Consider the following 16900-nt stretch of genomic DNA (forward strand, 5'->3'; position numbering starts at 1 on the left):
AATTCAAATTAAGAATAAAAGTGATGAAATGCTTTGGGATGAACCAGAAGTGAGGAAATGCTGGAAGAAGTTTTTTACAGTTTTCTATCAGAATGATACTGATATGTTGATGAGTGGAATTCAAATGAATGTTACTGGATTTTTTTTTAGAAAAATGCATGAAAAGGCATAGCTGTGAGTTTGTTTTTTTAAAAAAAACTCCACAAATCTATATAATGTAAATAAAGAAATGTTAACATATGGATATGATTTAATTATGGAACATCTGTGAAACTTGTTTAATATGTGTGCACAAACTTCATGTGTACCTGAAAATTGGAAAACTCAACTGTTGCTCCCCATATAAAGAAAAGTGTGGTAGAAGTGAATACTAAAAAACACAAAAGTGACAATGAACAACATCTGGCAAGTGTGATAAGGTATTACAACTATAAATGGATATGCAGAAAAGATTTTAGCTCTTCAACAGGTCACCAAGAAATTTATGAATGTAAAAAAAAATAATATTGCCCATTTGTTGATTTAGAGAAAGGCTATAGGACTGAATGGAATATTTTGCATGAATCTGGAGTTGAAGTTGTTGCTGAGCATAGTGATGATGATAAAATTCAGAAGTAGATCACGTGTAGGTGGAATGGAAAGCTTGTAAAAGTTACAACACTAGGTAAGGAATAATATAAGGATTCTGCCTTGATTTCAGTGAAATGCTGTGGATATAACTTATTTGGACTTCAGTAAGGCATTTGACAAAGTAGACCATAATCTATTACTTGACAAGATAGAAAAATGTGGGTTAGACAGCATTGCTATCAGATGGAAGGCAGGATGAAAATCTAACCAAAACTAAAATATGATGCTACTTGGTTACTTGGCATATATGTATAAATGTACAAGGAATGTTTCTAACAATGGCACATGAGTGTAGCTTGGAGATAAGAGTGTACATGCAGTTTTATATTCAGATATGCCAAGCTGAGTACCTGAATGTTTTGTAGCAAATATTAGATAAAATGCATGATACTATGTGGAATATGCATCTGAAAATAAATGTTTAATGAGTGAATAGTTTAAGTTATATATCATGGGTATCAAACTCACCGTGTCATGTTGCCATCATGTGATGTTTCACAATGTTTTTCCCCTTCACAGAGCTGGGGTGGGCGTGGCCTGCATGTGAGGCATCCAGCTCTTGGGCCACCAGTTTGACATTGCTATTATATATTAATGGAAAAAAAGGTTAATTTATTTAATCAAAGCCATTATCTAATGTCATCAGCATCCATAATACTAAAAGAATACTGCTTAGCTATTGCTGTTGTCCCCTTGCAAAGATACTAGAACCAAAGGTCACCCAAACAAATTGAATCTTGAAGAATTAGTGTAGACAAACTGATATATTTATTTATTTATTTATTTATTTATTTGATTAATTTTTATACAACACATAATGAATGTTTGGAATTTGATATCATGGGATGTCAAGCTTAAAAAAAAAGGTTGGATAGATTCATGGAAGTCATGGGAACCAATGACTATTATTTTGATGGCAGCATGAGAGCCTTTGAAGGCCATCTGCTGGAAGACTATTGGGCTTCCTTGTGTAGTTAATTGGCCACCATGGGAACCCCACATTGGACTAAATGGGCTAGGGCACTGCTTATGTTCTTATGGGAGACAGCCAAGTTTTTAAGGCCTTCTGAAAGACATGATGTATGTTTGGTATGTGTGACCATATACTGGGCAAACGTTTATTGTCTTTAGCATTACATTTAGGTGCTGTGATGTTTATCAAGTTAGATTATAAACATAAAAGCAACTTTTCAGATTGCATTACAAATACTGTCAAAGTAAGTCATTTGACAAGGAGGAGCTGGAAGCAGAGCAATGGGCATTAGAACAGCTGTAGCTATTTTGCATTTTCAAAAAGCAGCTAAAGAAGGACTCTTGACACTTGTTCAAATGATCTGCACCTATTTGAAAGGTAGAAGAAAACATTGGTTGCTTTCTATCTTATATAAATGCACGTACTAAAATAAAGCTTTAGTGGTCAGAAGAATTTGTTAAGACATCAGGCTAAAAATCCCAATACTATGAGTTCTAATCCCACTTTAGGCATAAAGTCAGCTGGATGACCTTGGGCCAGGCAGTTTCTCTCAGCCCAAGGATGGAGGCAATGGCAAACACCTTTTGAAAAATCTGGCCAAGAAAACTGTAGTCTAGGTGGTCTCTGAAAATAGGACACAATTGAACAGAAAAAAGGAGAAGTGCTATGGGTTACAGAAAGACAAAATTATACCCTTTAATACACAGGCAATAAGTGCAGTTAAGGCAGTTACTTTTTTAAAAATAAACTAGTAAAGCATTAACAGATGCTAAGTTTTAAAATGTGTATTATGATACTTCCAGCACAATTGGGTTGTCATTATTATTTGATTTTTAATTATTTATTTTTATTATCTTAATTATTTATTATTTGATTTTGAATGTTTACTCAAGGCAGTATGCTTACCTAAAACTCCTGCTTTCTATTTTCCCCACAACAACAGCCCTGTGAAGTTGGTTGGGCTGACAGGACACAGGGTTAATCTGATTAGTTTATTTATTTATTGATTTGATTTGATTTGATTTGATTTGATTTGATTTGATTTGATTTGATTTGATTTGATTTGATTTGATTTGATTTGATTTGATTTGATTTGATTTGATTTGATTTTTATACCACCCTTCTCCAGCAGGACTCAGGGCGGTGAACAGCCAAGATAAAACAGGGCATGCAAAATTTAAAAAACAGTTTAAAAGGTAATTAAATAATTTCGGCCCACAATTTAAAACAACCCAATTAAAACCAATTTCAAATTAAAACCAAATGGATGGGATCAAGCCAGCCCGGCTAGATGAAATAAATGAGTTTTCAGGGCCCGACGAAAAGTCCGGAGGTCTGGTATCGTGCGTATCTCTGGGGGTAGGTCATTCCAGAGGGCGGGTGCCACCACAGAGAAAGCTCTGCCCCTGGGGGTTGCCAGCCAACATTGTCTGGTGGATAGCACCCTGAGGAGACCCTCTCTGTGCAAGAGTACTGGCCGGTGGGAGGCTATTGGCTGCAGAAGGCGGTCTCGTAGATACCCCGGCCCTAAGCCATGGAGCGCTTTAAAAGTGGTCACCAACACCTTGAAGCGCACCCGGAAGAACCACCGGGAGCCAGTGCAGCTCGCGCAGGAGAGGTGTCACATGGGAGTGCCCCATCGTTCCCATAATCCCCCGCACGGCCGCATTCTGGACCAGCTGGAGCCTCCGGATGCACCCCAAGGGGAGCCCCATGTAGAGAGCATTGCAGTAGTCCAGGCAGGAAGTGACGAGAGCCTGAGTGACTGTGCGTAGGGAGTCCCGATCCAGAAAGGGACGCAACTGGCATATCAGGCGGACCTGATAAAAAGCCCCCCTGGCCACAGCTGTCATATGCTCTTCTAAAGACAGCCGTGCATCCAGGAAGACGCCCAAGTTGCAAGCCCTCTCCGTGGGGGCCAGTGATTTGCCCCCAATAACCAGCGATGGCACCAGCTGGCTATATTGGGATGCCAGAAGCCACAGCCACTCGGTCTTGGAAGGGTTGAGTCGGAGCCTGTTTCTCCCCATCCAGGCCCGCACGGCCTCCAGGCACCAGGACATCACTTCAAGGGCATCGTTGGGGTGGCCTGGGGTGGAGATGTACAGCTGGGTGTCATCAGAGTACTGATGAAACTCCACCCCAAAGCCAAGGATGATCTCACCCAGCTTTACATAAATGTTGAACAGAAGGGGCGAGAGGACCGACTTTTGCGGTACCCCACAAACAAGGCGCCTCAGGGTTGACCGCTGCCTCCCTGTCAACACAGATTGCAACCCGTCAGAGAGGTAGGAGGAGAACCACCGCAAAACGGTGTCCCCCACCCCCAACCCCTCCAATCGGCGCAACATGATACCATGGTCAAAAGCCGCTGAGAGATCTAATAGGACCAGGATAGAGGAGCAACCTCTATCCTGAGCCCTCCAGAGATCATCCACCAACGCGACCAATGCCATTTCCGTGCTGTGCCCAGGCCTGAAGCCGGACTGGAGCAGATCTAGATAGACAGCTTCATCCAGGTACTGTGGCAGCTGCTGCACCACCACACTCTCAACAACCTTTGCAATAAAACGAAGGTTGGAGACTGGACGATAGTTAGCCAAAACAGCCAGATCCAGAGAGGGCTTCTTGAGGAGGGGCCTCACCACCGCTTCTTTCAAGGCGGCCGGTAGGACACCCTCACTCAAAGAAGCATTAATAATCCTCTGGAGCCAGCCTCATGTAACCTCCCGGGAAGCCAGCACCAACCAGGAGGGACACAGGTCCAATAAACATGTGGTTGTGTTCAGCCGTCCCAGAATCCTGTCCACGTCCTCGGGAGCCACAGAATCAAACTCCTCCCAGATAACACTCTCAAGACCTGCCTCAATCATCCCGTCTGGACTTACCCAGTCAGAGGCCAGACCTTCCCGAATCTGAGCGATTTTATCATACAGATACTGCACAAAGTCCTCAGCTCGACCCTGCAAGGGGTCATCCCACACTCCGAGATGGAGGAGGGAGCGGGTCACCCTAAACAGGGTGGCTGGGCGATTATCTGATGATGCAATAAGAGCAGAAAAATAGCTAGATTTTGCCGCTTTTATTGCCACTAGTAGGTCTTAATATGAGACCTCACCAGTGTTCGGTCAGATTCGGAACGGCTGGTCCTCCAACCGCTCTCCAGGTGTCTTTTCCGGCGCTTCATCTCCCTCAGCTCCTTGGAGAACCAAGGAGCTAGGTGAGTTCAGTGCCGGGTCAGAGGCCGCAAAGGCATGATGCAGTCCAAGGCCCTGGCGGCCACACTGTCCCAGGTGGCCACCAAGTCCTCAGCCGAGTCATGAGCCAGAGTCTCAGGAATTTACATACCCATTCAATAATAATTTCCCAAAGAGGCAGAATTCTATGAGAAATTCAATCAATCAATCAATAATAATAGACTGGAAGGGATCTTTGAGGTCTTCTAGTCCAACCCCCTGTTCAAGCAGGAGACCCTATACTATTTCAGAGAAGTGACTTTTCATTCTCTTTTTAAAAAGCTCCAGTGATGAAGCACCCACAACTTCTGATGGCAAGCTGTTCCACTTCTATCACTCTTATATCTTCTATCACACTTCTATCCACTTCTACTCCCCTTTCATTGCTCATCCTTTTGTGACATGATAGGTAGAGGAATAATGTAGTCTCACCTGAATGGTTTCATGGGTTATGCACAAGCATAAAATATACTCATGACATACCAATTTAGTAGAACACATTTTTCTTTGAAATGTTGAGAATCCAATCAAAGTTTGACAACCATTTATGTGTATTTTAAAACTGATTATGGTGAAAAACTGGTTTACTATTCATAAACCTCTTCCACAACATGCAGTGGCCTCTTCTCAACCTGAGCTCCCAGCAACTTTAAATTACCATATTTTTTCAGAGTATGAGATGCACTTCCCCCCCCTCTAAAAGACGCTGAAAATTTGGGTGTGTCTTATACTCTGAATGTAGCTTTTTCAAAGCTTTTTTTCAGCCCTAATGAGGCGCTAGCAAGTGAAGCAATCTTCCGTGCTTTGCCTGCTCCCTCTGAGGCTCAGCTGTGCTTTAGAGCTTTTTTCAGCCCTAATGAGGTGCTAGCAAGTGAAGTGATCTCCATGCTTTGCCTGCTTTTCTCATTGCTTCTCTCTCCAAAGATCAGCTGTGCTTGAGAGCTGTTTTTTATCCCCAAGGAGGGGATAAAAAATGTGCGTGCATGCTCAAAACTAGCAAACTAATGTGCTGAAGCTGACTAAACTAAGGACGCTAGTCAGATGAATACCTGGTAGGCAGATTCCCCCCCCCTATTTTCCTCCCCAAAAACTAAGCTGCATCTTATGCTCCAGTGCGTCTTATACTCTGAAAAATACGGTATATTTTTATGCACCCTAGGCCAAATCTTACTACTAGAATACACTCCTGATAGGATTCACTAAATGTTGAGAGACCCACAGCTCACAACATAGGCTGGATATGGACAATATTTTGTTGTTGTTTTTAACCAGGGTGTAATTGTTTTAGGAATAATATTAGTTATTGGAAGAGTAAAAGAATCTGGATGTGGTTGAGAACTCTTTTTCTAATATCTGGATTCACATGCATCAAAAGTTTTAGGATATCTCAAAAAGTTTCAACAACACTCTTAAGGATATTGTTGTGTTAACAACCAGCAGAGCATAGAGCACATGGAAACGGTGCTGAGAGCAACAATGAATAAAATACATATAAACTGGTTTATCAAAGTTTTTACTTTGTAGTGAAAAAACAATCTCATAGTCTTTAATCAATCCAAGTCTTAGCCAGTCATAATCAGTCCAGAGATACAAAATTCTTCTTACCAGTTCGTAGTAAAAGGATCAAACAGGAACAATATAAATAGTTCTTAAAAACAGAATAAATAAACCATGATCACATTAGACCATGTAAGAGATCAAGTAGAAATTACAAAACAGCAGTAGGTAATAAATAGTAGCAAGCTCACGCTGATAACAGGTCATGATGGTGGCATGTCCACAATGACTACATTCAAGCTCTCCTTAAATACAGTTACTACAGAGCTTATCCAATCAGGATACAATGACTCAGCATTACAATGACTCAGCAGTACTTCTTAAAGTCATAGAATACATATTCATCATGTTAGCTTATATATTGCCTGGACAACCTGTTAGGCATGCACCATATCCTAACATATACAATGGGTTCTTAATACATTATGTTTATTAATTGATATGGTATTGTAATATTTCTCACACGTAACCTGTATAAATACTCACCCTTCCCATCCTAATTGCACCTCAAAAAAGTTCAGTCCTACATTAGTTAAACCACTCTGTCAATCTGATAAACTGAACTGTAGTTCACAAAAGCTTAAATTAGTTAGTTAGAAAAGTTCCTATCAGACTCTTTCTGAAGTTCTGCTACCACAGACTAACATGGGGTGCCTCCTGCAATTTGCAACATTTCTTCCCCCACCCTTTTTGTCCTCATTCCCTTTCTCTGCATTCCTTTTTCATTTCTCCCTTCTTTTTCACATAATCTCAGGCTGTAGAGAAAGGACAGGTTGATCTCTCCCAAGATGTGAATTGATCTCTTGAGGAATTTAAAAATTAGTCCAAAGATCACTCACCGCATTAAAGTAGGATGTGTCAAAGCACAGTAGCATAAGGCAAAGTTTTATGTTTCTTTGCTTTATTCAGAAAAAAAAACCTTGCCTGCTACTTTTCCCCCCCAGATAACTCATAAACACAATGCAACCACATATTTTAAATCTGCTTGAAAATGTCAGCATCTGTGGTCACCAACCATAGGCATTTTTTAGAAGGAGGAACTTAGATGGGGGCCACAAATAATAGGTTATTATCTCCCTTCTTCAGAATAGGGCCTTCGATATTCACAGGTACCCATATGCTGGAAATTGGATTTTCAGTATAACTTTGGTATTTATTACTTTCAATTTCATTGTATAAAACACACACACACACATTTGTGACAGAGAAGGAGCTTTGACAAAGATATAAAAAATCAAATCAGTAGTTCTCTTGCAAAAAAGAGAACTGCTCTACTTGCTAAAATATAATAGAAAAAAAATCAATTGTTCTTTTATACTGTTTTTATTCCCACTCTCCATCCTTCATATGACAATAAAGCAGAAACAGCTGATACGTCTGGCACTTGAGCAGCAAGTTAACTTGTCTCTATATTAATTATGTTATTCCTAATCCAGCCAGGTTATTGTATCTTGATTCATGATTGCAAAGTCACAATGTTACCCTTTTTCAGTAGTAATAGTAAGAATAATAAAAACCCAAAGAATAGTTGTCCTTGACTGCCATTCTATATTTCCAATAATTAGAACTAAGCACCAGGAACAATGATTAAATAAACTTTACAGATTAAACCAGACTGTTTTTTTCAAACATACGTTCATTCTCACTGCTGAGTCTATTCAATTACTAATTTTCACAGATCTTTCATACTGTTATGCTGAAAAGTCATCACTCTGACATAATATTACTTGGTAAAGGTTCCCCTCGCACATATGTGCTAGTCGTTCCTGACTCTAGGGGGCAGTGCTCATCTCTGTTTCAAAGCCAAAGAGGCAGTGCTGTCGAAAGATGTCTCCATGGTCATGTGGCCAGCATGACTAAATGCCAAAGGCACACAGAACACTGTTACATTCCCACCAAAGTGGTCCCTATTTTTCTACTTGCATTTTTTAGGTGTTTTCGAACTGCTATGTTGGCAAAAGCTGGGATAAGTAACAGGAGCTCACCCCGTTACATGGCACTAGGGATTCGAACTGCTGAACTGCCAACTTTTTGATCGACAAGCTCAGCATTGTATTACTTGGTACATGCACATAATTCTGTTTCAAAAGTTCACTTGATATTACTCTTGAATGTGTGCACTTTGCTTTATATACTCACATGCCCTAACAAATTCATATACAAATGCAATATTTTTGAAGTCAGCCAGAAGGAAGATGAAATGCAGAATCTCTTGGGCTTGCATAGAGTGAAGGCTTTTGAGCAAGACATTTATCTTGTAGCCATTTATTGTTAATGATTCAGACTGTCTTCCCAATGGATCACTTTTTTTGCACAGATTTTTGCTGTTGAAAATAGCTTGACGGTAGCTTTCAGCTTGAATTGGCCATTTTTGCATGGTCAAAAGCTACAGTGTCTGCCAGAGGGGAGTTAAAAAAAGTGAAGGTGGTAATTGTGGCAGAGAAATCAGTGCTGTGCCCTTTTATAGATACATGCAACATTGACAGATATATGAAAGGAGTGGGGCTTCAGTCATATGTTATGAATGCCAACTTTTGAGGGCCCTGCAGACTCTACTGCTCACAAGCTCTGCTCAAGGACCATTTCAACCTAGCCTCGCAAGTAGAGTGGGTGACACAGGGGCTCAGCAGTTAAGACACTGGGATTGTCAACTGGAAAGCTGAGAGTCCACGTTCGAGACCCAAGCGACACACAATGGGGTACGCTTCCATCCTTGCCTCAGCTCCTGCCAACCTAGTAGTTCTAATGTGAGTAGATTAATAGGTACCACTTCAGTGGGAAGGTAACAGCACTCCACAATGTCATGCTGGCCACATGATAGCAGAAGCATCTTCAGACAGAGCTGGGTCAATGGCCTTGAAATGGAGATGAGCACCATCCCCTATAGGAGACAACAACTAACAGAGTAAAATCCACAGGGACTCCTTTACCTTTACTTTTAATTTGCAAGTAGAGTGGGGAAAATATATATAACATGTGCAATAGTGTGGACAGTAACAGTTTATATTCTCATGAACATTTTCAATGTTGGACTGGCAGAAGGACTAGTTTGAAAGACTATACAGAATCAGTGAATCCTGTGAAAACAGCACTGTATGCATGGAGTCATATCAAGAATTCAAGTCAAATATCACACACATCTTTGTGTCTTTTCTTTAAACTATGCAGATACTCAATTCATACGGCTATCATATGATTCTGGGAAAAGAGAGTAGCTCCTTTAAAGAGCTGCACATAAACCCTATGTTCAGGCCTCTGCTCACCCTAGAGCGCTCTTTGGCAACCAAAAGCATTGCATAGCCCTAATGTATAAATTTGAACAAAACATGATTTCCTTCTTTTTGTCAAGCTGGTCATATCTTACTTTTTTTAAAAAAAGTCATTGGTTATACAATTTCCCCTCTTTAGGCAAGACCTTGTTCTTTGGAAACAATGCTTGGGGCTGGGAACTCAAAACCAGTTTGAGGCTCTTTTTGTACTCAAATATACTGTAAATATTGAAACCTTTTTAAAGGCAAGTATATAGAAGCAGTCTTTAGGCAGAGGTATCATAGGTTATGTCCAAAAATGCCTTCATCTTTTTTCTTCAAAGAAAATCAAATTGTATTATCTACGGTTTAGAGATCTATGTGCATGAATTCTCTAGAAACCATGTAGTACACAAAGGCAAAATAAAATTTTCTGTCAAGCATCTGTGCTCTTCTTACATTCCATCTGGTCAGCAACCACTGAGCCATAGAGAGCAGATATAAAGAAACAGTGACCTTATACAAGATCTTTCGGGGAATTTCTCTTCTCAGTAACCACAATCACAATTACAATTTACTTACTGCTTTTGGCAGTAGAACTTTTTTTGTCTAACAGAATCACTATGAAGATAAGGATTTTGATCTTGCCAGATTTAGCAATCTGTCTGTATAAGAATATTGTCTACTATTGACAACTAATATCATTATTAGCTGTCAATAGTTTTCACTGGGGAGAATAGTTGTAAGCAGTTCCAACTCAAAGGCAGTAAAAAAAAATTGGCACAACTGTGTGTGGGGGGGGAGATAGTAGGGATAGAGCTTTGTGCAAATCAATTTACACATAGGGGACAATAGACAGACATTTGCCTCATCATCTACTTTTGTCATTTGCCCTTCTTTCCTTTCCCCCTCTGCCTCCCATCAATTTCCACAGCAAGTGGAGATGAGTATGTCTCATTTGAGGAGGGTCTGAAATATTCTTCAATGTCTCATGCAGCTCTTTACACACACACACCCCAAAAAATTGACTACTCCGAGCCAGTCTGCAGTCTAAGCACACAAACTGGGGTAAAGTCCCACTTAATCAATATTACCAGTAAACATAAATGAATCTTTGTACTTTCTTCCTTGAGAATAAAAAAATGTCAGTGAGACTTATTCCTGAACTAAATCAGATTGCATGTTGTTTAAACAGATCCAATAATTTCAAAGAACTCTTTAAAAACACCATGTTCTCATTTTTGATGCAACCAGAAATCATCTATCACTGAGCATTTCATCATCGCAAGAATCCTGTTGGAGATTTCTAAGCTAGGCATTCTCAAATGTTAGATATCCAACTGTATAACAGGGAAATGATCCCTCATATTGAAAATGAGGGAATCCAAGAATAAAAAGGTCCATTTGTATGTCTTGACTGATCATGTCAAGCAAAGGAGAAGAATGTTCTCATTCAAAAAATTCAATGAAGATTAACTATGAGGCAAAATGATATGAAGAATCTGGCTGAGATTTATTTTGTGATAGAAGTTTGTTGATGAAATAAATGAATGAATGAACAGGTTATTGAAAGCACGGCAGGAGTGTTTAGTGGTGAAAATAGATTTAGATTCTAAATGATTTATATAAGGGGGAGACAGAGATTAAAATCACACTGTCCTCAAATCTGAATACTTTACATCAGGGTTTAAAACTTGATTTCACTGATGGCCGCATCAGTGTTGCATTTGACTTTGGGGGGCGGAGTGGGTGTGGCCAGGATGGGCATGGCCTGATCAACATCACTCATGTCGGGAATACCTGTGGTGGCCCAAGCACTCTGCCAGAGAAAATGGGCTTCCGATGGCCTCCTGTAACCTTCTGTCAGCGAAAACGGAGCTCAGGAGGGCCATCGTTTTCAGCTGTGACAGCCTCCTACCATCCTCTGCCAGCAAAAATGGAGCTTGTGGCCCTCCCAAGCTCAGTATTGCTGGCAGAGGCACCGTGGGCCAGTCCTTTGCTGTTTCCAGGGCAACCCCATGGGCCAGATTTAAGCACCCCATGGGCCAGATTCAGCCCCTGGGCCTTGAGTTTCACACCCCTGCTTTACATTGTTATGTCAGTAGTATTTCCCAGGAAAAAGGGGAGGAAGCTAAATTCTTATTATAGTGACAAGAAGAAGAACATATAAGCTTTGTTATCAGGTACAAAAGATCAGGTCCACACATAAAGGTCCAGTTAACCTAATTTATTGGTAATCATGCCCATACATAAGAATCTTCTCAACTAACAGTTAACACCTGCCTGGGGTTAGATAAGGGTCCATAGAATTCAAGGGGGGGAATTGGACTTAAGTTCATTTGTGCCAATGTAAATTCCAGGTTAATCTCTCTTTTAATTCTGCCCCAGGTTCTGCCACTCCCTCTCCTGGATTTGTGTTACTAATACAACTTTATTTTATTCAATATTTTCAGTTCAGGGACCAAAGGAATTGCAAGGAGAGTGAAGGAAGGGAAGTGACAAAAGTAGCAACACAACATCACGATGCAAGGCCCACCTTTTGGGATATACATTGTGATATCACACACTTGTACAAAAGGGGGTGGAGGTTGTGTCATGATATTATGATATTTTTATTATCTTGATCCTGTGGCACTTCTGGAACTGAAATGAAAATAAACACTGTGTTGAATGGCCACAACTTGTCATGGTCACTCACTTTTTACATGGCTTCAGTAAGACGTCACCACAAAATAATTGCTATTTGGTGTTTCCCTGTTTTGATAGTATTACATTTTTGCAAAGAGTAGAGCACTTGTACAAAAGGCTATATCACACTTTGTGTTGGTCTTCCACTCTTGTAAAAAAAAAGTGTGTTTTTGACTCAGATTAGATAAAGGTTGCAGGTAAGTTTTTAATTGATACCCAAGGATATCAACTCAAGGTAAATCTGAGAATGAATCTCATTCTGGAAAAAAAAGAAAGAAGATGGAATTTTTGCTTGTCCAAACAAGGAATTAGGGCAAGTTATCAAGCATAGGTGATAAGAGTGGGCATAAAGTTTGTGGAGAGAAAAATACACATACCTACAGAATTTGAAGTGGAGCTTCTAGACCAGTGATGGCTAACCTTTTTGCCATTGCGTGCCAGGAGAGGGGGGGCGGGGGAGGGTCGCGCATGCATGTGCCAATGCGCATGTGTGTGCAACCCCCTCCCCCCTCCCCCCCCGCTCCTGGCACATGATGGCCTGGTAGGCCCGTTTTTCTTTCTTACCTGGTTCCAAATCCTCTCTGTGTATCTGGGAACAGCGAAAACAGCCTTTCCCACTCCCTTGGAGGCCCTACGGAGGCTGAAAGGGCCCATTTCCCAACTCCCGGTGGGACAGGAAGTGACATTTTTTGCTGTCCCCAGCCTCCAGAATCTCTCTAGGAGTCTGTAGGAGACTCTCTAGGAGTCTGTAGGAACCTCTCTAGGAGTCTCTGAAGGCTGGGGACAGGAAAAAAGTCACTTCCTGTCCTACCGGGAGTGGGGAAATGGGCCCTTTGAGCCTCTGTAGGGCCTCCAAGGGAGTGGGAAGATACACAGCCGTTCCCAGATACACAGAGAGGATCTGGAGCCAGGTAAGAAAGAAAAACAGGCCTTCCCCACCCACCCCCAGGCCCTCCAGAGGCAGGAAACAGCCTGTTTCCCTACTTCTGGTGGGCCCAGAAGGCCCGAAAATCAGCTGGCCGGCGTGCGCATGCGCCCCAGAGCTGAGCTGGCGTGCCCACTAATATGGCTCCGCGTGCCACCTGTGGCACGCGTGCCATAGGTTCGCCATCACGGTTCTAGACTGTAGATGCTACTAATAAGTGGACATGGAATGAGTTATTTAATATAAGAATTCCAGCCAGTGCCTTGAGTGTAGCTTGAGCAAACACTCTCAAAGTTGCCCCTAAACCAGGGGTCTCCAGCTCTGTTTATTGTCCGAAGTGCAATGCTCAGACATACCATTCAAAACCACAGCTAGTTTAAAAGAACTTCAGTATTGTTACTCTGATGAGCTAGAGAAAATATAGGGAGATGCAGGAGGCTTTGAACACAACTTTTATAAATTGGATAGGAGCTTATGGAGAATAAGCAAATAGAGAGTTCTTCAGTAGTCTTTCCAAGCTGAGTAAAGCCTGTTAAAGCTTAAGATCCCAGCTGATGGGTGTGAGTTTCTGGTCATTGAACGGGAAGGGATTTTGGAATCGGCAAGGATAACTCTGTGAACAGACTGAATTACTGCGTGATCACTAGAGAAAAAAAAATCTACATTAGGAATCATAAAGAAATGTTGCCATACAGTATTCTAGACAAAGCTGCAGCACTTGGAATTCTGTGTGCATCTTTGATCATTGGATTTTAAAAGACTATAGGAGAGCTGAAAAGGGTGAAGGAAAGGGCAAATAAAAGAAACTGTAGCTGCCATCTAAAGAACAATTTCAATAGTTGATGTTTTTTAGTAGAAAAAAGTCAAGCAAGAGGGGGGGAGCTAGAGGATTTTCTAACATTATGCAAACTATAGCAAAAAATGAAAAGAAAGCAATTTTCTGCTAAGCACATAATAACAGAACTTAGAATTAAACTGAATGGTGAGAGAGCATTAACAGGCGAAAGGAAACAGTTCTTCATGCTGCACACAATTAAAGTATGGCATTCACTAGCATAAGACGACCAACAACTTAAGTGGTTTAAACAGAGGATTATTTATACCAGTTAACGGGTCTTTACAAACTTTTTGGAGGAGCTCTTGATGTGTTAGGTGAAGTACTTCCACAATCTTCACTGCTTAGAGTGAAGTCTTTCCTCAAAGGCTTAGGGTGGCTACTTCAAGGACTCTTTCCACATATATTCATGTGCAGAAGGGACTTCCATCACTACTGAAGTGGCAGCTATTCTCACTGGGGCTGGAGAAATTCAAGCCTGGAACTACAGAAAGTTACTTTTAGTTGGTGGCCATATCTACATTACCAGACTACTCTTCAAGAATATCAGCTATCAACCATTGCTGAAGGGCAAAAATGGACATTGCACTCTACTACCTCACAGCCCATTGCAAAGGTTTTGTTGCTCCAAATTGAAAATAGTATTTTCCAGGTTGTGCTGGCTCAATATTTGCCTTTGCTTGTTGTTCTTCCTTTAAGGCAAAGCTCTACACATTAGGTACTCTGCAGAGCCAGGAACCACTTCACCTACGATAATGACACTCATCCAGTATCTCTCTATGCTGTGCTACCATTGATATTGTAGAGAAATGCTGATTATAACTTGTCTGACCTGCAGAGGGCTATTATGCAATTCACGAGCACCGGCTCAAGGTTGACTCAGCCTTCCATCCTTCCGAGGTGGGTAAAATGAGGACCCAGATTGTTGGGGGCAATATGCTATTTAGTCTACTGTCTTTGGTGTAAGCTGCCCAGAGTCTTTGGAGAGTGGGCGGCACAGAAATATGACAAATAAATAAATAAATAAATAGGCTTGAAATGTATGATGGATGATGATGATAGAATGGAATGGAATGGAATGGAATGGAATGGAATGGAATGGAATGGAATAGAATAGAATAGAATAGAATAGAATAGAATAGAATAGAATAGAATAGAATAGAATAGAATAGAATAGAATAGAATAGAATAGAATAGAATAGAATTCTTTATTGGCCAAGTGTGATTGGACACACAAGGAATTTGTCTTTGGTGCATATGATGATGATGATGATGATGATGATGATGATGATGATGATGATGATATTATGTCTCTCCCTACTGTTTTTTTTTTTAAACGCATACTAAGTTCAGCAGTTCATTGTTTACTGGTGTAGGTTTTCAAGGTTGGCATTCTCTGAGTAGCACTGGGCTTCAGGATTTAGTGATGATGGTCTAGACAACAAATGTCCTGATGTGGTTTGTTAGGATATGGTATAAGCCTAACGAGTTGTCCAGGCAATTTATGTGTGTTATAACTTTAAATGAGTTCTGTAACTTTAAGATGTAATGCTGAATAATTGTACTGATGAGTCATTGTAATGACTAATGACTGCTGACTGACTGCTGACTGCAATTATTCTAATTGTACTATTGAGTCATTGCACTGCTGACTCCACTTATCTTAAATGGATAATTACTAGTGTAAACTATATATAAGGAGAGAGCCGAGCTATAGTCATTGTTGATCAGAATTGCTTGACTTATTGCTTGACTTGTTGGTTGGAACTGTTACCGTCGTGTGTGAAGAAGTGGATGGATCTGCTACCATTGTGATTTGTTACCAGTGTTGAATTGCTGTTTATTACCTACTGCTGTTTGTATGGTAAGAAGATATCTGTAACTTCAGACTGATTTGAATGGCTAAAGACTTGGATTGACTAAAAGACTATGCAATTGTTTTTCACTACGAAGTAAAAGCTTTGTTAAACCAGTTTGTATGTATTGTATTCATTGCTCTCAGTACCATTTCTCTGTGCACTTGCTCTGCTGGTTGGTTAACACAAAAATATCCTTAACATGGTTGGCATCTTCAGAGGCAAGATATCCTGCTAGGCATCTGATGCTTCTGTAGATGCAAGCCACAGTTACTGGCAAAACCTCAGGGAATCTATTCTCAATCAGCCTTCCTTTAAGATTTCTGGGAATCAGCTGGGAATACTTACATGCGCACCTATACTCTCATTTCATTATCAAAGCATATATGCCAGCAGCACCCTGTTTTACATTGCTTTCAGCATTTCAGAAGTACAACAGCAGTTCGGCAGAACAATTGTTCACACAATTTGCCATGTTTAAAACAGTGGCAAGAGGAAAGGTTGGCTTTCTTTTATCAAGACCTCTTGTCATTCTTCTCCTCCCTCAGCTCTCACATGCTCCAAGGAATACATGAAATCCGGTTCCCAACTTGACCCTTAACAAAGCAATGGGGCTGATGCACAGACATTCTCTCATCAGGGAATTCATACTTCACTTTTAATACCTCATGTTCCTTTCTCATCTCCAGGTACTATTGCTCTTTCTTTGGTCTTTCCCAACTCATCAGCTTTTTTTCTTCCTCTTTACTTTTATTTTTATATTTCTTTATCAAAAGAAAAGGAAAGAACAGCGCTAAGAACATTTTATGGCATTTCAAAGCGCAAATACATTATTTGTGTTTCTGTTTGGTGAAGGCTTTAAGGAAGCACAAATTAATATAATTACAACATTTATATAATGGGATTAATTTGTGCATATGTCCAGGAATGTGATGGGCTGGCCCCTTTAGTT

General features: G+C 40.6%; 1 long non-coding RNA gene across 3 annotated transcripts in view; it reads right to left on the minus strand.

Annotated features, from left to right (window-relative positions):
• The window catches only part of LOC148114881 (uncharacterized), a 90704-nt gene that overhangs the window by 13880 nt on the left and 59924 nt on the right, over positions 1-16900 (minus strand). For 2 of the 3 annotated variants that reach the window (XR_015732897.1, XR_015732899.1), the window contains exons 1-2: positions 6588-6791; positions 1099-1211 (exon numbers count right to left, since the gene is read on the minus strand). This is a non-coding gene — a long non-coding RNA (uncharacterized LOC148114881). Of the gene's footprint in view, positions 1-1098; positions 1212-6587; positions 6792-16900 lie in introns of those variants that run through there. The other variant, XR_015732898.1, reaches the window with a different exon arrangement.

Source organism: Pantherophis guttatus, chromosome 3 (assembly GCF_059756535.1).
Source record: "Pantherophis guttatus breed Tessera chromosome 3, ASM5975653v1, whole genome shotgun sequence".
Lineage (NCBI taxonomy): Eukaryota > Metazoa > Chordata > Lepidosauria > Squamata > Colubridae > Pantherophis > Pantherophis guttatus.